An 18714-nucleotide genomic window follows, 5' to 3' on the forward strand; every position below is an offset into this window, starting at 1 on the left:
GAAGCCGTTTCAGTGCTAAAATCATCATCGGAAACACCACCAGTCTTCAACACCTCCGTCTCCCGTCCCCAGCCACCCCAGCCCCTCTACCAGCTTGGACCACGGTGCACCAGGCTCCCCGAGCTTGGGGCCTTTCAGGTGGGGCCTCTGGGCCAGGGTCCCCGGCTCCCCTCACCATCCGGTCATGGAAGCTTAGCCTCTTCTTCCTTATCTCCCAGAGAATGTTACTGTTTTTACTTTTGGATTTTTTCCTTTCTTTCTTCGTCTTTTTTTTTTATGGGGATTACTTTACGAGCAGAGATTTTGCTTTTTGCAGCAGCAGACTTGGAGCCCGCCCGGCTCTGTGTTTACGAGCGCTTTCAGGAGGGTTTATGAGGCTGTAGCCCGGACCATTCCGGGGGGCGGGAGGTGGGGGCAGAAGGAGCTCGAAAAGCTGTTGGTGGATCTCCGTCTCCTCTTCCTGGAGCGCTGGGCTCTTTCTGAGTCAAGGACCCCTGGTGACTTGTCTGGGAAGAGAACGCCACGCGAGGTGTGGGTCCCCAGCTCACCACGGTCCTGTCCTGGGTGTCTCCTCCTCCCTCCGCTACTCAGTCTCCCCGTCTGTCGAGCGGCTGTGTTTGCAGCACCAGCCTGAGGGTGGCTGGGAGGAGTCACGCTCAGCACAGGACACAGGACAGATCCCCGTCCCCGAGCTCTTCCCGTCTCCCTGGGAAATGCAGGCAGGCAACCAGCCTCACTTGGGACTTCTAACTTTCCATGATTCCGTAACAGGAACGACCAATTGGTGTTCAGTCCAAAGTCAGACTCTATGCTAAGCCCTGAAGGTCCTTCACTGCACGTGGGGGACACTGGGTGGGAGATCCAGGTGTACAGGGCCTGGTCCTTTCCTGCTGTCCTGGGGGAGGGCGTCTGGACGGTGCTCAGGGCAGGGGAGCTTCCTTACTCAGCTCACGTCCTGGGGCGCGGAACTCGCTGTGATCACCTCACACGGTGGGTGTCGTTGTCATCTTCACTTTCAGATGAGCAAACTGAGGCTCGGGGAGGGTGTGCCACTTACCCGAGGTCACCCAGCTACGAGGTGAGACAGGTCAGTCAGCACCTGGAATGTCTGGCTGCACAAACCACATCCTCGGAATCGTGACAAGAAAGGGGAGGAAGGGACGGGGTGCCCTGTCTGTAGGGGGAGGTTCATCCGGGCTTATAGCAGAGCGCATCCGGTCCCCAGTCAGACACCCAGTCCCCACCCCGAGGCCTCCTTTCCAGATAACAGAGGGCGGGTGGTCCCAGGCCCCAGACACTTTAGCTCCAAGGCTGGACCTCATGGGGTGGCTCTGCTTGGGAGGGGACATCCCAACTCGTGCTGATGTCAGTCCCGTTTTGGCCAAAGATAACACTGCAGCAAAGCACCTATGCAAAGACAGGCTCACTTTGGTTTAGACTTTAGGAAGGACTTCTGCATAAACTGAGCAGCGAAAGAAACACAGAGGTGCTTCTAAATCCTCTCCTCTGGGAAATTTCTAAAGGAAGTGTTGGATTTCAGGGGTGCCACGTGGAGGCAGGGGGCTGGAAGAGAGCCCCTCAGAGCCCTTCCTCCTGGGTGGAGAACAGAAAACTCCCCAGTGCCCAAGAGCTGGGAAACAGCAGAGCACCAGCCTCCAGGGCCTCGTCTGCCTGCCCGCCCCGCGGCCCCTGGCTCCCCTCGTAGCCCTCTGGGCCCTGAAACAGCTATTTAATGGGCAGTGATGCCACGCTGATCACACTCGGTCTTGTCTGCCAGCAGGACGACTCTGGGAGCGGGATGTAGCAATGCTGCTTGTGTATCCTGCTAAGAGATATTTAATAAACATGCAAATTGCCGCCTCTACCTCCTCAGGCAGGTGAGGAGCGGGACGAAGCCGGAGTTAAGCATTAAATCTCTGCGCAGCGAGAATGGCTCAGCACAGAGGCAGAGACTGGAGCTGCACTGCCTGGGAAGGCGTCCATCTGGCACCTCGGAGCCCCCGCTCAGAAGGTGGAAGGGAGCAGGAGAGGCAGGGAGACTAACAGGGGCACCTGGGAAAGGAGGGTGGCAGGCTGTTTTACTTAAGGGGGCTGAGTGTGCTGTTGGGGGACGGGAAGACATCTTTTCCATCTCTGCAGCCATCACCCCACCAACCAGCCACCCTCCCATGCCACAGACCCATCCAGCCTCCACCACCCAGTTACTCACCCTCCAAGCCATTATTCCACTCACCCAAATTTTCATCCATCCATCCACTCACTGACCCGCTCACTCTCTCACATCCCAGCATCCCACCCCACCATCTGCTCTTCTTCCATCTATCCAGCTACCATCCATAAATTCACCATCCATGTATCCACTGACTTAACTATTAAACCACCATCCAAACATATGCCCATCATATAATGTCCGTCTACCTTCTTCCCTTTTCATCACCCATCCACCCACGCATCCATCCATCCATCCATCCATCCCTCGTCTCGTCCACCCATCCACTCATCTACCCATTCTTCTGTATTCTATTTCCTGTATACAAGACTATGTTCTAGGCACTGAGGCTGCAGAAGCAGTTGGGCTTGAGGAGTCATCAGCAGGTTCACAGAGATCAGCTATGCACGGTGAAATGTGGTCAGGAATATCGGCTGCCTCTTGCCACAGGTGACTTAGAGCAAAGATCGCATCTGACGGTCTCTCCCTTCTGGGAAAATCAGGAAGCTTCCCGAACGAGGTAGTATTCCACTGCAGCGATGTGGATTGGTTCCTCTCCTGTTCCCAGTCAAAAATTAGCTCAGATTTTACCATGTTTATTTCTTGAGCACTAGAGAGAGAGATGAGCCAATTATGTTCTCTGCTCCTAAGACGTTCCTGGTCTAGAGCAGGGGAGAGAGACAGAGAAAAAATAAATTATATGTGATGGTAGAGGATTTCAGGAGAAGGCAATGGCACCCCACTCCAGTGCTCTTGCCTGGAAAATCCCATGGACAGAGGAGCCTGGTAGGCTGCAGTCCGTGGGGTAGCTAGAGTTGGACACAACTGAGCGACTTCACTTTCACTTTTAACTTTCCTGCATTGGAGAAGGAAATGGCAACCCACTCCAGTGTTCTTGCCTGGAGAATCCCAGGGACGGGGAAGCCTGGTGGGCTGCCGTCTATGGGGTCGCACAGAGTCGGACACGACTGAAGCGACTTAGCAGCAGCAGCAGCAGCAGAGGATTGCAAGGCATGGGGTCAGCCAAGTGGAGAGTGTGAGCAATCTTGGGTGCCTGGAGATGGGTGTGAGGAGAGCAGGGAATTCACCGGTTAAGCCTTGGCCCACGTGGCACATACACTTTGCAAGTCAGCGATAGCTCACCAAGGGGTTGGGAAAAAGACTGGTTTTCAAATCTGGCAGGTTTTGGTTTTAAGTCAAGCTTTGTTCTGTACTAACCGTGAGACCCAGGCGCCTCTGTTTCCTCCTCTGATGTACATAGTTACTACTGATTCACGTGGTTGTCTGGCAGAAAGAAACACAACAATGTAAAGCAATTATCCTCCAATAAAAAATAAAGTAAAAGAGGAAGGTAACTTTGCCTTGAGAGGGGCGGACTACGGGCTGAAACGGCCCCACGTGGAGAAAGCGCAGGAGAAGCACACAGTAGGCTGTCAGGCAGTGCTGGTGGGCGGCTGAGCTCCTGGGGCAGGGCCTGGGTCTCTGTGCTGGTCTGGAGACCATCTATGCCACTCTCTCCTCCCCTCTGTCTGCCTCCACTGGGACCAGCAGTCCCCTCCTGAGGGAGCCACAGGGAGCCCCACCCATTTGCTGTGAGACTCACTCATTTGCCCACCAAATACCCAAGCCCAGCGCAGACAGCCCTTCCTGCCCAGTAACCAGTGCAATAGCCGCTTTGCGTCCCCTCTTCAAATGCACAAGGCGTTGCAATTTCCTACGCGTCCCCTCCCTTCCTGAAACACGTCTCCTTTCCCCCTCCTCCCCTGCAAGCTGAAATGAAATTATATATATTTCTTGCCATCGTCTGCTATCAACTGTGTCTCCCAGAGAACCATGGGTAATCTCAGATGCAAATATCCTATGCAAATCCAGCTGCTGGTTAAAATTAGGAGGAAGCCCAAGGCAGACGCGGTTATGGGCTGTAACTGGAATCTCTAGAGCCGTGATTCAGACGTGCGAGCAAAGCTGGCAGCTTTCAAGATGGAGCTCCAGACCCTGAGCTTCTGCGTGCGCGCGTGTCTGTGTGTGTGTGTGTGTGTGTGTGTGCAAAGCAAGTGTGGGCCACTTAACTTGGAAGATTTGGTTTCCAGGCTTTAATTCTCCCCCAGTGGTTCCCACCCAGGAGCGGCTCCCCCAGGGGATATCTGGCGAAGTCTAGAGACACTTTGGTTGTCTCAACTCAGTGGGTGCTGTCAGCAGCTGGTGGGGAGAGTTGGTTGCTGCCAAACATCCCACAAGGGGCAGGACGGTTCCCCCGGCAAAATGTCAGTAGTGCTGAAGTTGAGAAACCCTGTCCAAATCTGTTCTAACCCCACAGGAGTCCACAGGAGGAAGAGGAGGTCAAAGGCTGCTGAGTCAGTGGTTACCTCTTCCTTGAAAGGAGAGAGCATCAAGCCCTCCACACCCCTCACTCACCCGGTATCACCTCGTGCTTTCGCAGCCTCACCCCTTCTTGCTTTGCTTGGTTGGGTGTCCACCCTGGCCCCCTCTCTCCCCTCTCCCCACCGCAGAACCCCAGTCTAACCCCTCCAGTGTGTGTCTTACACATGAGGCTTCCCATAAAACACGTGGTGTCGTCGATCGGTGAATGGGCTTTCATTTACATGAATGGTATTGGACTGCAGATTTCATTCTGTTGCTTAATTTTTGCTCTTAATGCTGTGTTTTTAAGATCTATCTCTGCTCCTGTGTGTAAACCTTGTTTGATGCCTCTGACTGCTGCAGAGCTTTCCAGAGAGACAACTGCTCGGCAAAGAGTGGATACCAGATCCCCCCAGGGACTTGTGAGAGGGTTTCCCTGGAGTGCCCAGGAGTGGGCTGAAGTGGGCACAGGGGTGCGACAGTTCATTTCCCCTCACGCTGCCAGGTTCCTTCCAGAACGCGCTGCTCCACACACTGCTGTCAATACACAGCATTACCAACTCAAAGCTGTTCTCCAATCCGATCGCTGTGAAGTGCTATGATGTCCCTGTTGTTATTGGAGTCGAGTTGATTGACAATGCTGCGTTCATTACTTCTGTGCAGCAAAGTGACTCAGTTGTACATATAAATACTTTCCCTTTTGTATCCTTTTCCATGATGGTTTATCACAGGCCACTGAACATAGCTCTCCACGCTGCACAGCGGGACCTTGCTGCCCGCCCGCTGTCTGTGAGGCCTCGCGGCCGCCAGCCCCGACCTCCCGCGGAGTCCCTCCCCCAGCCCCTCTCCCGCAGCTATGTCTGTTCTGCACGTTCGCGCGTCTGTTTCTGTCTCACAGACACGTTCCTTTGTGTCATATTTTCGGTTCCGCATAAAACGCTCTCGTACGGTATTTGTCCTTCTCTTTCTGACTCGGTGTGCTAATCTCGGATTGCATCCGTGTTGCTGCGAATGGCAGGGCCTCATTCTTTGTGACGTCTGTGTAGTATTCCATCGTGTACATGCGCCGCATCGGTACCCATTCGCCTGCCGGTGGGCACTGAGGCTGTTTGCTTGCCCATTTTGACCAGTGCTGCTGTGAATATACGGGTGCAAGCATCTTTCTGAATCATAGTTTTGTCGAGAAATACGTGTAGGAGTGGGATTGCTAGATCGCATGGTAACTCTACTTTTAGTTTTCTGAGGGACCTCCATACCGTTCTCCACAGTAGCCGCACCAACTCAGATTCCCACCAGCAGCGTAGGAGGGTTCCCTTTTCTTCACACCCTCTCTAGCTTTTGTTATTTGTAGCTTTTTAAATGAATGTTGTCATTTTAATTGGAGGAAGGAAAGTGGATTTTTTAAAAGTATTTTCTAGGGCCTAGGAATAGAAAGCCACCTTTGCAGCAAGCTGATGCTGGGGACCTATTTCCCACCTACCTACACGTGAGGCATTTGAAAGTCCAGAGAGCTCGAGGTGCGCAAAATCAGGAAGCCATTCACTCCTCAGAGAGCAAACATCTCCTGGGGTCTTCTCGGAACTGGCGTCCATGCTGAGCATTCAGGACAAAGAGGTCAGCAATGTAGTTATGCCCCCCTTCCCACAGACGAGCAGGGAGAGGCAACCAGCAAAGAAACGATTCATTCAATGCCCCATGATTAGCGCTACCAGGACTCTGTGTGTGGGGCGGGTGGTGGAGTCAGAAAGGACTGCCCTAAGGAAGGGCCGTTTAGATGGGAACCCAAGATAACAAGAATCACCCAGGCAACGGGGCAGCACGCCCCCAGGCTTCTCAGAGCCCCAGTTTCCCATCTGTGGACGAAATGGCACACACAGGCTCGGAACAGAGCGCACGTTTAGTAACAGAGCTGAGCTCCTGGCACCGTGTGGAGCACTGATGGGGATGTCAGAACTCGAGCCCTGCCCTGGGCGGGCTTCTGTTACCGGAAGCCAGGAGCAAGCTAAAGGCCTTATGGGCTGATGGGGCGGGAGGAACTGCAGATGGATGGGAAGATGGGGGTGGTTAAAGCGGAAATGAGACAGGGTCAGAGGGACTAGGGGCAACCAGAGAATCAAGAGAGAATTTGCATGTGTGTGCGCCTGCTCTGTTGCGAAGATGCGCCCGGTTCTCGGTGATGCCCTGGACGGTGCCTGCTAGTCTCCTCTGTCCACGGGATTTCCCACACAAGAATATTGGAGCGGGTCGCCATTTCCTTGACCAGGGACCCTCCCGACCCAAGGATCGAACCTGCGTCTCCTGCATTGGAAGGTGGATTCTTTACCACTGAGCCCCCTGGGAAGCTCAACGGTGGATTTGAGGGAGACCAAATCTGGAGCTCTAGAGGCCACGTCGGAGCAGCTCCATGGATTTGGCAAGTAGAGCGGGCATCTCTTTCCCAGGAGGACCCTCCACAGAAATTTGGGAGCTAGGTGCTAAATGCCCAGTTTGGAGGATGAGGAGTTGAGGCTGCAGAGGACGTCTGCTAGGTCAGTGATGGTCATGCTTAGGCGGGTCTGCTATAGGCTGGAACTTCCGCCACCAGCCTGGGCCTCTTTTGCTCTACCTACAGGGCTTCGTGGCCCCAGTGCTCTGGCTGAGTGTCTGCATGTGGGCTGCTGTCCCTACCCCAGCGGCTCTCTAGGAGGGGGCTGACGGAGCCAACATCTGCCACACCACCGCCATCCCCCGCCGGCACATATATACCTGCACTTCCCAAGTCCATGTGAACTCAGAACCTCAGCACCTCCCGCTCTGGGTCCTTCTCCTGATACAAACATGCCCCCTGAAGCCTTGTGTGTGCTCAGTCGCGTCCGACTCTTTGTGACCCTGTGACTGTAGCCCGCCAGGTTCATCTATCCATGGGATTCTCCAGGCAAGAATACTGCAGTAGGTTGCCATTTCCTGCTCCAGGGGATCTTCCCAACCCAGGGCTCGAACCCACACCTCTTGCATCTCCTGCATTGGCAGGCGGGTTCTTTACCACTGTGCCACCTCAGAAGCCTTGAGGTGCACAAAACTTTCTTTCCCCCCTTCCTGTCTTGAGAAATTTGGAAAACTCAGCAATGGCCACAGGACTGGAAAAGGTCAGTTTTCATTCCAGTCACAAAGAAAGGCAATGACAAGGAATGTTCAAACTACCTCACAATTGCACTCACCTCACACGCTAGCAAAGTAATGCTCAAAATTCTCCAAGCCAGGCTTCAACAGTACGTGAACCATGAACTTGCAGATGTTCAAGCTGGATTTAGAAAAGGCAGAGGAACCAGAGATCAAATTGCCAACATCCACTGGATCATAGAAAAAGCAAGAGAGTTCCAGAAAAACATCAACTTCTGCTTCATTGACTATGCCAAAGCCTGTGACTGTGTAGATCACAACAAACTGTGGAAAATTCTGAAAGAGATGGGAATACCAGACCACCTGACCTGCCTCCCAAGAAATCTGTATGCAGGTCAAGAAGCAATAGTTAAGGAACAACAGACTGGTTCCAAATAGGAAAAGGAGTACATCAAGGCTGTATATTGTCACCCTGCTTATTTAACTTATGTGCAGAGTACATCATGAGAAACGCTGGGCTAGATGAAGCACAAGCTGGAATCAAGATTGCCGGAAGAAATATCAATAACCTCAGATACGCAGATGACACCACTCTTATGGCAGAAAGTGAAGAAAAACTAAAGACCCTCTTGATGAAAGTGAAAGAGGGGAGTGGAAAAGTTGGCTTAAAGCTCAACATTCAGAAAACTAAGATCATGGTATCTGGTCCCATCACTTCATGGGAAATAGATGGGGAAACAGTGGAAACAGTGAGACTTTATTTTGGGGGGCTCCAAAATCACTGCAGATGGTGATTGCAGCCATGAAATTAAAAGACCCTTGCTCCTTGGAAGAAAAGCTATGACCAACCTATATAGCATATTGAAAAGCAGAGACATTACTTTGCCAACAAAGGTCCGTCTCGTCAAGGCTGTGGTTTTTCCAGTGGTCATGTATGGATGTGAGGGTTGGACTATAAAGAAAGCTGAGTGCTGAAGAATTGATGCTTCAGAACTGTGGTGTTGGAGAAGACTCTTGAGAGTCCCTTGGACCACAAGGAGATCCAACCAGTCTATCCTAAAGGAAATCAGTCCTGAATATTCATTGGAAGGACTGATGTTGAAGCTGAAGCTCCAATACTTTGGCCACCTGATGTGAAGAACTGACTCATTTGAAAAGACCCTGATGCTGGGAAAGATTGAAGGCAGGAGGAGAAGCAGATGAAAGAGTATGAGATGGTTGGATGGCATCGCCGACTCAATGGACATGAGTTTGAGTAAGCTCCGGGAGTTGGTGATGGACAGGGAGGCCTGGTGTGCTGCGGTTTATGGGGTCCCAAAGAGTCGGACACAACTGAGCAATTGAACTGCCTGACTGTCTGGAGAAAGAAGCCCCAGTTACCCCGCCTCTGAGAGATCAAACCCTTTTTCAGAGGGCCCTGTGGGGACCACCTCCCTCCTGACCCTGTGTATGTCTCCCTGCCATCGCCCCTCCCCGTTAGGACTCAGCACCACTCCAAGGGGCCCAGGATCCCCACGGGCCCTCCCCCTGCCCTGGGCTCCAGGGAGCAGCGCTGCAGCCCCTCTTCCCAGCTCATCTGGGTCTGCACTCCAACTGCATACTTCTCAATCTGGAAGCCGGAGGCCATTAGGCTTCAAAGACGATATAAAATGTGTTTAGTGATTGTGTGTTTCTTTTTAATATCAGCTAACTGTATTTTCAGGGAAAGAGGACCAGAGCTACAGAGAGAAATAAAGGAAAAACCCACCCAGGAAAATAAAGACACAAAACTGTAGCTGTGAGGGAGGGAGTGGGGAGACTTCCTTTTGAGAGCGGCTGTGGGCTGCTTTCGAAGCAAATCTGGGTGCCTCGGGGGCCCAGGGGTGTGTGGCTGCTAGGGACTGCAGTCTATTCCCAGGGTGAAAGGGAGACAAAAAATGGCACTTTGAAACCTGTGCTCTCGGAGCCACAATCCACCCCCAGCCTCTTCAGAGATCCAGGGTGAAGATCCCAGCTCTGAAATCAAACGGCTCAGCCTGGTGACCATGGTGACCAGCGGCTCTTGTGACATCAGATTTGTGAGCTTTGATCCCCCTTCTGTAAAATGAGGCCACAGCCATGGTGCCAGCCTTCTTGCTCTTCCGAAAATGCAGCGGCTGGAAAGAATCTGGTGAGTGACAGGCGGTTTTTGGAGGGTGGACGCTGAGCCTAGGCTTTCTGGCATTGCTGAGCCTGGCCAGGGCAGAGTGGACCACCCGGCAGAGGTGTCAGGCCCTCAGGTTGTCTCCAGGATGCGTTGCAGGCGAGGCCGTTGGAGGCAGGGTCTCATATCTTCGCATCAGCTGAGCCTCAGACAGCTGCTGAGCGCATGCTCCTCGTGGCTTCAGCTTCATGCCATCGTGATGAAAGCCAGCCTTGGAAGGAGGCTGCCAAGGTGCCCCTGTAGGCTGTGCATTGAGGAAAGGAACGTGAGCGTCTATTGAGGGCAGACTGCCAGGAGCATTTCTCACAGACCGTCGCGATGTCCCTCCACCACCCTGAGAAGCAGGCTTGGGATCCCATTTTTCCAGATGAGCTGATACTCAGAGGGTGGTCCCCAAGGGGGACCTTGCATCCGTCCCACCAGACTGCCGCCTTGCCTCTGCCCCTTTCCTGAAGGCCTCCCTTTCTCTGCCTCTTCCAGTCCTACCTCTCCTTGATGTACTCTCAGCCCTGTGCTTTCCAAACCCCCCAAGGCAGCCTGGGGATGTCTGGTAGGGAGAGAATGCTCTCCAAAGAGCCTGCACGCCATCCCTGGAGCCAGGGTGACACGCTCCACCCCCGCACCAGGTCAGGAGTTACAGCCGCTGACCCACAGCAGAGGCTTTATCTCCAGTAAGGCTCTTTACAAGCCCCTCCATGACTAGAGAAAAGCTAATTGCAGTTTTAGTGTCTGGAAAGGTAGAGAAAAGGGTTCTGTGTAGGCGTGCAGCTTGAATCTGAGCAGGATACTACTGTATGCATGAAACAGCAGGACTCCGTGACCGGTGATTTGTGACTTTATCTGGGAGAATCGACTAATGTGAATTACAAACCAAAACAAACTCGGTCTCTGCCCCCGGCTGCCTGCAGGCATTTAGGCGGCCAGGCCAGGTCTGAGCAGGGGAGGGCTTACCCAGCAGTGGTCAGGCATCCACCCTGGGCGGGAGGCAGGGGGCAGGGTCAGATGCCAGGAGGTGGTTTTTCCTGATCTCATAGGTGAATAAAACCCTCTGAAAGCCTCTGAGTAGTGAAATGACGTTTAAAAAAAAAAAAAGGTTAGAATTTAGACTTGTTGTCTGGAATGGTCAGGTAGGGTCATCAGATTTAACAAATAAAAATTACAGGATGAATAATTTTTTAGCTCCAAATATCCCATGTAATATTTCACCATGCAACATTTGAGACATACTATTATTTAATTTTCAAGTCTGAAATCCAGTTTTAAATGTATATCCTGTTGTTTACCTGGCAACCCTAATTGGAAAGGAAGAGAAAGAAAGAAAAGGGGGAGATTAAAAATTCATATCTATGTGTTCCAGTATTTTATTCAGTATTTTTTTCTAGCAGTTTTATTTGCTGGGAACTTATATTAAATGTGGTATTGTCCCTTGAGTTACTGTTATAACTACATAGAAACACATTCACATCCTCTTTCTCACATACACATACACGAATCCTGGATTCTTAAATGTATTCATTCATCAACTATGCAGTAAGTTTCTGTTATATAACAAAGGCTTTTCCAGGCATCCCCGATGGCTCAGCAGGTAAAGAATCTGCCCACAATGCCGGAGACACAGGAGATGCAGGTTCGATCCCTGGGTCAGGAAGAGCCCCTGGAGGAGGAAAATGGTAACCCGCTCCAGTATTCTTGCCTGAAAAATCCCATGAACAGAGGGGCCTGGCGGGCTACAGTCCAAAGTGTTGCAAAGGTCATGCCTGAGCTACTAAGTATGCAGCAGAATCTAGAAGTGACTTCAAGAAAGTATCTAGAAATACACTGTCTCTATCTCTACATCTCCAGTCACTTCCATATCTCTCTCTTTGTAAAAGACACATGCATTTATTGTACATGTGTGTTTATACTGAGTGTGTATGCAAACACACACATGTCTGCATCATGTAGCACTTTGGGGTTGGGTGAGACGACACATTCTGACAAATAACAGTAAATAAAAATGAGGTGTCCTGTTCCCAGTGACTGGGCACTGGTATTCTAAAGCAGCCATTGCCACTCTGCAATCCCCAGCAGATCTTCAGATTGCTGGATTTTTCCCCATTACATTCATTGCCCCTGCACCGCTAACCTCAGGCCCCTCTCTCAGTTACAGCTTCTTGTCTTGGACCTCTTTTATTAGTAGTACAATTTTTTGACTTTGAAATGAGTGTGATGCTGTATCAAGTTGATGCTACTCTCCCGCACGCACCCTATGAGAAGTGTGCGTGTTTATTTGGTCTGCATGCGAGCAAGTGCTGAAGTAGCAAGATCAGTATATGCAAAAGGGTTTCAGGAAGCATGGAAAACTGTTGTATTGGCCATGATGGTGACATCATCTTTTAAGAGGTCCTGTCTGGTCAACGTTAAGTGACTTTTAAAAATAATAACCTGCTTTTCTGAGTAGCTTAAATATGGACTTGAAAATGGTTTAGGATGCAATAGGTTATGCTATTTGGACAATTTAATAAGCCGTGGAGAGCAGATGTGTGGACACAGAAGGGGAAGGAGAGGAAGGGACGAGTGGAGAGAAGAGCTTGGAAACATACACATCACCATCTGCAGGACAGCCAGCCAGTGGGGTGTGCAGGACAGACAGCCAGCGGGGTGCGCTGTGTGACACAGGGAGCTCAAACCCAGCGCGCTGGGACAACCTGGAGGGGTGGGAGGGGTGGGGGGGTCTGCGGGACAGCCAGCCAGCGGGGTCTGCTGTGTGACACAGGGAGCTCAAACCCAGCGCGCTGGGACAACCTGGAGGGGTGAAAGGGGGCGGGAGGGGGGGTTCAAGAGGGAGGGGACCTATGTATATCTATGGTTATTCATGTTGCTATATAGCAGAAATCAACACTATATTGTAAAGTGATTGTCCTCCAAATAAAAATAAATAAATTTTTAAAAAGAATAAAAATAAACCAGCCATTGTGCCAACACTTTCCAATCTCTTGTAGTTTGCCACATGCATGCATATATATATATATATATATATATATATATATATATATACATATATATATATACTGCTGCTGCTAAGTCGCTTCAGTCGTGTCCGACTCTGTGCAACCCCATAGACGGCAGCCCGGCAGGCTCCCCGTCCCTGGGATTCTCCAGGCAAGAACACTGGAGTGGGTTGCCATTTCCTTCTCCAACGCATGAAAGTGAAAAGTGAAAGTGAAATCATAGCTTTGCTTAATTTCCAGAGATACCAAGAATCGGACTGTCTCAAGGGGATTGTGTGGCTTGTTCGAGGTCATACAGCTAAGAAACGGGAAAGCCTGCATGTGAACCAGCCCTGGGTCTGTACAGATGCTTGGTGGCTGACCAACAGATCTGGACAATGACCCCCGAGGTCACTGCCTGCCTGCTGTGCTACTTGACCCTAGGTGGCTATCTGTCTTCCTTCCTGAAGTCCTCCTTTGGGCCACCCCATCTCCATGCTCATCAAGGTAAGGGGTGCCTTGTTAAAGAGTCTGACAGACAAGAACTCTGGCTTTGCCCGTTGTGTGAAGCTTAGTGGGTACCAGTGGATTTCTGATTTCTGGTTGGGTTTCTGATTTCTGGTAGGATTTCTGGTAGGACTTGGATGAGCAGCTGTGAACAGAGGCTGGATCTGCAATGTGAAGCCTGATGCTTCTGGGGCCCGGAGCAAGATTAATAAATCCAGGGGAGTGGATCATCCAGGCGAGGGCTTGCAGCCTCCCAGTTCTTGGGAGAGATGGAGGGGGATGATCCATGCAGACAGTAGAGTGGAGGACATCCCTGAGCAGCCAATTAAACCACTTTTAATGGTTTCGAAGAATATATGTTCAAGTTCCAAACCAATCTCAAGACTTAGTGAAGCAGAGGTAACTGGGGCTTTGGCCGTGCAAGATAAACTAGCGAATTCCGAAATGCAGGCAATCCTGTTTTATATTAAGGCAAGCGAAAATCAGCACGCATCCCGGCCCCCTCTCTCCTCGCGGTTTGATGCGTGGTTACCCACAAGAAAATGCTGTGGCATCTAGAAGCCATCCTGGCACGGAAGAGATACAGGCTGAGCTAATGAATGAATGAATGCTTTGCCCTAGGGCACTGATCATTACAGTCAGAAGGGGAGAGGATAAGCTGATTAGAGGATACAATAAGGAAAGTGGATATTTGGGATTAAAGAGGGAAATGTGAACAGTACACGGATGTACTCATCGGCTTGTAAAATGCAATATCAAGCAATTAATTTCATAAATGCTTATTTAACTTGTGTAAACTGGGCTATGTCACAAAAGAAAGTTTGTTTTTGTTTTTGTTTTCTATCAGGCCCCGCGATGGGCTGCTACCCAGTCTGTGAGGCATTTGTCCTTGAGTTGAACACTTGCCCCGAGTCCAAACATTTCTCACCCAAGGGCTGGGCGACGGGCACAGAAAGGTGTCCCTCTTGCTCTAGAAACAGCCCGGGATGGGGTCTCTCCGTGAGCGGAGTCTTTTCTTTTGGAGGAGTTCGTGCTGACGGCAGCTGCCTTGCCTTTGGCCTCTGCAGGTGCTTCCTAACCCCGCCTCCACTTCCTTCTTTTCCCAGGATGCCCTTGTCCCCTCCGTTCATTCCGTGTGCTCTGGGGTTCAGCCCAGGTACTGGAGTCAGGCTGCCTCAGTTCAGATTCGGACTGTACCTCCTCCTTGCTGTGTGGCCTGAGACAGGCTATTTAAACTTTCTGAACACCTGCTTTCTCATCTGCAAAATGGGCACATTAATACCAACCACCTGCTGGAGCCACTGGAAGGGTTAGATGAGACGAGGATGAAAAGCAACGCTCCCTGCCTCGGCTAGACACGAGAGCTTTAAAAAGTGCCTGTGTCCAATTAATCCAGCGAAAGCAGGCTCTGTGGGGAATGGGCCTCAGACGTTCAATCTGAGGTTACATCCATGTGAAAAGCTTAGCAGAGTGTCCAGATCCTAGTAAGGACCCAGTGAGCGCAAGCTACTGTCGTCCCAGAGCACCTGTTTGTTGGTACCCCTGACTATTCTCCAGGCTCTTTGCTAGACCCACGGTCCGGGAGACTCGCTGGTGAAACAGACGCAGGCCCTGCCCTCCTAGAAAGACAGCCCCGTCAGATGGCGTCTCCTACAAGCTGGCTCGGCCGTGTACAACCACAGATGCTCCCTCTCCCTTCCTTTCCAGGGAGTGTCACCCAGATCGCATTTAGTCACACTCCACTAGAACAACTGTGTCCCCAGAGGTGGCGCATCTCCTCCCAGAGCTGATACCCCAGCAGACCTTGGAGTGCCTTGGAATTTCATTAAGAAGTTTGGGATTCCCAGACCCATGGCCGCCTTGGTTGTGAATGAATGTGACCATATCTCACTTCTGATATTCACAGGAAAGAACTGGCCAATTAGTAACTGTGGCGAACACGGGTAGCCTGAGCTCAGCATCACCTGGACCTGGTGATAGACCTGGGGTGGGGGCGGGGCTTTGGGCCTGAACTCTACCCTAGCACCCTGCCTCCTGCTTGGGTGACCACCGGTAAACTACCCGATACTGACGAACCCTGCGTTCTTACGTAAGGGTGGTCCTTTGCACAACTCTTGGTTACAATGAAGGACTTCTCTGAGAGTTCAGTTGGTAAAGAAGCCGCCTGCAACACAGGAGACCCCAGTTTGATTCCTGGGGTGGGAAGATCTGCTGGAGAAGGGATAGGCTACCCACTCCAGTATTCTTGGGCTTCCCTTGTGGCTCAGCTGGTAAAGAATCTGCCTGCAATGCGGGAGACCTGGGTTCGATCCCTGGGTTGGTAAGAGTCCCTGGAGGAGGAAAAGGCTACCCACTCCACTATTCTGGCCTGGAAGAATCCATGGACATATAGTCCATGGGGTCGCAAAGAGTCAGACACGACTGACACTCTCACAGCGACTATGAGGATTAAATGATGCGTGAAGGCACATGAAGGGGCTCCATGAAGACCCCAACCCACCAACCGCATGCCTCACTTCCTTTCCTCTCTGTGTATGAGCCCAGACTACAATTTCAAATCGCCTTGCATGGCTGGTTTAATGCCCAGAGCTGCTGATTGGAGGTGCCTTTGACATGTTCATTAAGGAGGGTTCGCTGGGCCTCTCTCTAGCAGCATTGTGAGAGTGGCTGGTTTGAGCCTCCCAGAGACCCTGGCTGCCTCTCTCATAGTACACTCCCTAATGCAGAGTTAACACAAATCCACACTGGCCTTATTTAAGTTGGGCTGCCTTCCTGGGGACCTGTGCTCCCTCTTGGGAGCAGTCTGGGGCCCTCATTAAGGACATAGGCTCTGGAGTCAGACAGAACTTGGTTTTTCCAATGTCAGCTGTAAATCCTTGGGCAAACCTCTGCACCTCTCTGGGCTTCCTTTTCCACATCCTCAAGATGTTCCAAATCCCCTAGAGAGATTTGGAGAAGGTAGATGACACCACCCTTATGGGAGAAAGTGAAGAGGAACTAAAAAGCCTCTTGATGAAAGAGATAGAGGAGAGTGAAAAAGTTGGCTTAAAGCTCAACATTCAGAAAACTAAGATCATGGCATCTAGTCCCATTACTTTATGGGAAATAGATGGGGAAACAGTGGCTGACTTTATTTTGGGGGGCTCTAAAATCACTGCAGATGGTGGCTGCAGCCATGAAATTAAAAGACTCTTACTCCTTGGAAGGAAAGTTATGACTAACCTAGATAGCATATTGAAAAGCAGAGACATTACTTTGCCAACAAAGGTCTGTCTAGTCAAGGCTATGGTTTTTCCAGTGGTCATGTATGGATGTGAGAGTTGGACTGTGAAGAAAGCTGAGTGCCGAAGAATTGATGCTTTTGAACTGTGTGTTGGAGAAGACTCTTGAGAGTCCCTTGGACTGAAAAGAGATCCAACCAGTCCATCCTAAAGGAGATCAGCCCTGGGTGTTCTTTGGAAGGACTGATGCTGAAGCTGAAACTCCAGTACTTTGGCCACCTCATGCGAAGAGTTGACTCATTGGAAAAGACTCTGATGCTGGGAGGGATTGGGGGCAGGAGGAGAAGGGGATGACAGAGGATGAGATGGCTGGATGGCATCACCGACTCGATGGACATGGGTTTGAGTGAACTCCGGGAGTTGGTGATGGACAGGGAGGCCTGGCGTGCTGTGGTCCATGGGGTCACAAAGAGTCAGACGCGACTGAGCGACTGAACTGAACTGAACTGAAGAACATGCCGAGCACTGTTCCTGGTGCTGTCACACGTATTCAGTTATCTACTTCTCCCCGTCACCCTGCTTCACAGAGGAGGACCCTGAAGCATCAGCAAGGTTTAGCAGGGTCACAGAGTCGGGCACTGGAAATAGAGCCAGAATTTAAGCTTCAGCTGTTCATCTCCAGAGTTGGAGGCTGGATGCGTGAACAGATGAGTGAGTTAGTGCTAAAGCACTTAGCACAACACTCAGCACACAGTAAGCACGCAATCTATGATGGTGATCGGGGCTTCCTAGGTGGCGCTAGTGGTAACCTAATGCCTGCCAGTGCTCGAGACAAGGGTTCGATTCCTGGGTCCAGAAGACGCCCTGAAGGAGGGCATGGCAGCCCACTGCATTATTCTTTCCTAGAGAATCCGGTGGGCAGAGGACCCTGGCGGGCTACCGTCCACGGGGCTGCAAAGAGCTGGACACAACTGAAGCGACTGAGCACATACAGCCATGTGACGGTGATCATTAGTATTTCAACATCACAGCACTCTATCCTCCTACACAAAAAAGATTCTGCCTGTCCCCAAGGGTTCTAGGGCCCCACTGCGCACTCCACTCCCATCTTCCTGTCTCCAGCGTCCAAGTTTCTGTAAACAAACTACAAAAAAACGAAGTGTATTCAAAGATGCTGCTCTCCACATTAAGGAGCCAGAAAGCTGAATATTCACAGGGTGAATGAGGGCATGAGTTTGAGTAAACTCTAGAAGTTGGTGATGGACAGGGAGGCCTGGCGTGCTGCAGGCCATGGGGTTACAAAGAGTCGGACACAACTGAGCGACTGAAATGACCAACTATATGTAAAATCACCATCACCAGAAGTTACCAAAACTTATAGAAAACTTTTTATTCTTCATGTATGTTAAACCCCAGGCCTTCCTCCTGCTTGGCAGTTTAACACCTTGTAAGTTACGTGTTAATTAGGTCTCGCTTGTCTCAAGTGGAAATTGGGTGAAATGCTCGAATTCCTTCACAAGATTGTTGTAAGGGGTCAAATGAGTGGTCCCCCTTTAAATATCGCTGTGTTGGACTCTGATCATCATTGCCCTGCCCTACTTTTTCCCCCCATTTTACCATAGCTCTTATGACTTTCTAAGAGACTATACGTTTTATTTATTTGGTTATATATGGGCTTCCCTAGGGCTCAGACGGTAAAGAATCTGCCTGCAATGCAGGAGACCCAGGTTCGATCCCTGGGTCGGTAAGATCCCCTGGAGGAGGAAATGGCAAAGTTCTCCACTATTTTTGCCCGGAAATTTGCATGGAAAGAGGAGTCTAGCGGGCTGCAGTCCACAGGGCTGCAGAGAGTCGGACACGACTGAGCGACTGAGCACCTAGGCTTTACCAGTGTCATTTTGGCCAGGGCAGGATGGGAATGAGAACGTGATTGGACATCCTCATCCTTGGATGAGAATGACCTCATGCTGACCTAGGACGGGAGCAGGAGACAGAAGGACAGATCAGATACCAGGGAGAGGTTGAGACTGGACTTGGGGGCTGGCTGCCGGCGGGGACAGAGGAGAGTGAGAGACACCCACGCTGCCGCCCGGAGCCAGCTGCCTCGGTCCCCACAGCAGGGTGACGAGAGGGCCGCTCATCTCAGACATCGCAGAGGTCACCTCC

At 51.2% G+C, this 18714-nt stretch overlaps 1 long non-coding RNA gene across 1 annotated transcript; it reads right to left on the bottom strand.

The window, feature by feature from the left end:
- Nucleotides 1-1628: 1628 nt before the first annotated feature.
- On the bottom strand, nt 1629-5595 carry LOC132343508 (uncharacterized). Its single transcript, XR_009492383.1, has 3 exons — nt 4754-5595; nt 3428-3493; nt 1629-2871 (listed from the first exon to the last, which is right to left on the bottom strand). It is a non-coding gene; the product is annotated as an uncharacterized lncRNA (long non-coding RNA).
- Between the last annotated feature and the right edge of the window lie 13119 nt (nt 5596-18714).

The sequence above is a fragment of the Bos taurus genome, chromosome 2, assembly GCF_002263795.3.
Source record: "Bos taurus isolate L1 Dominette 01449 registration number 42190680 breed Hereford chromosome 2, ARS-UCD2.0, whole genome shotgun sequence".
Lineage (NCBI taxonomy): Eukaryota > Metazoa > Chordata > Mammalia > Artiodactyla > Bovidae > Bos > Bos taurus.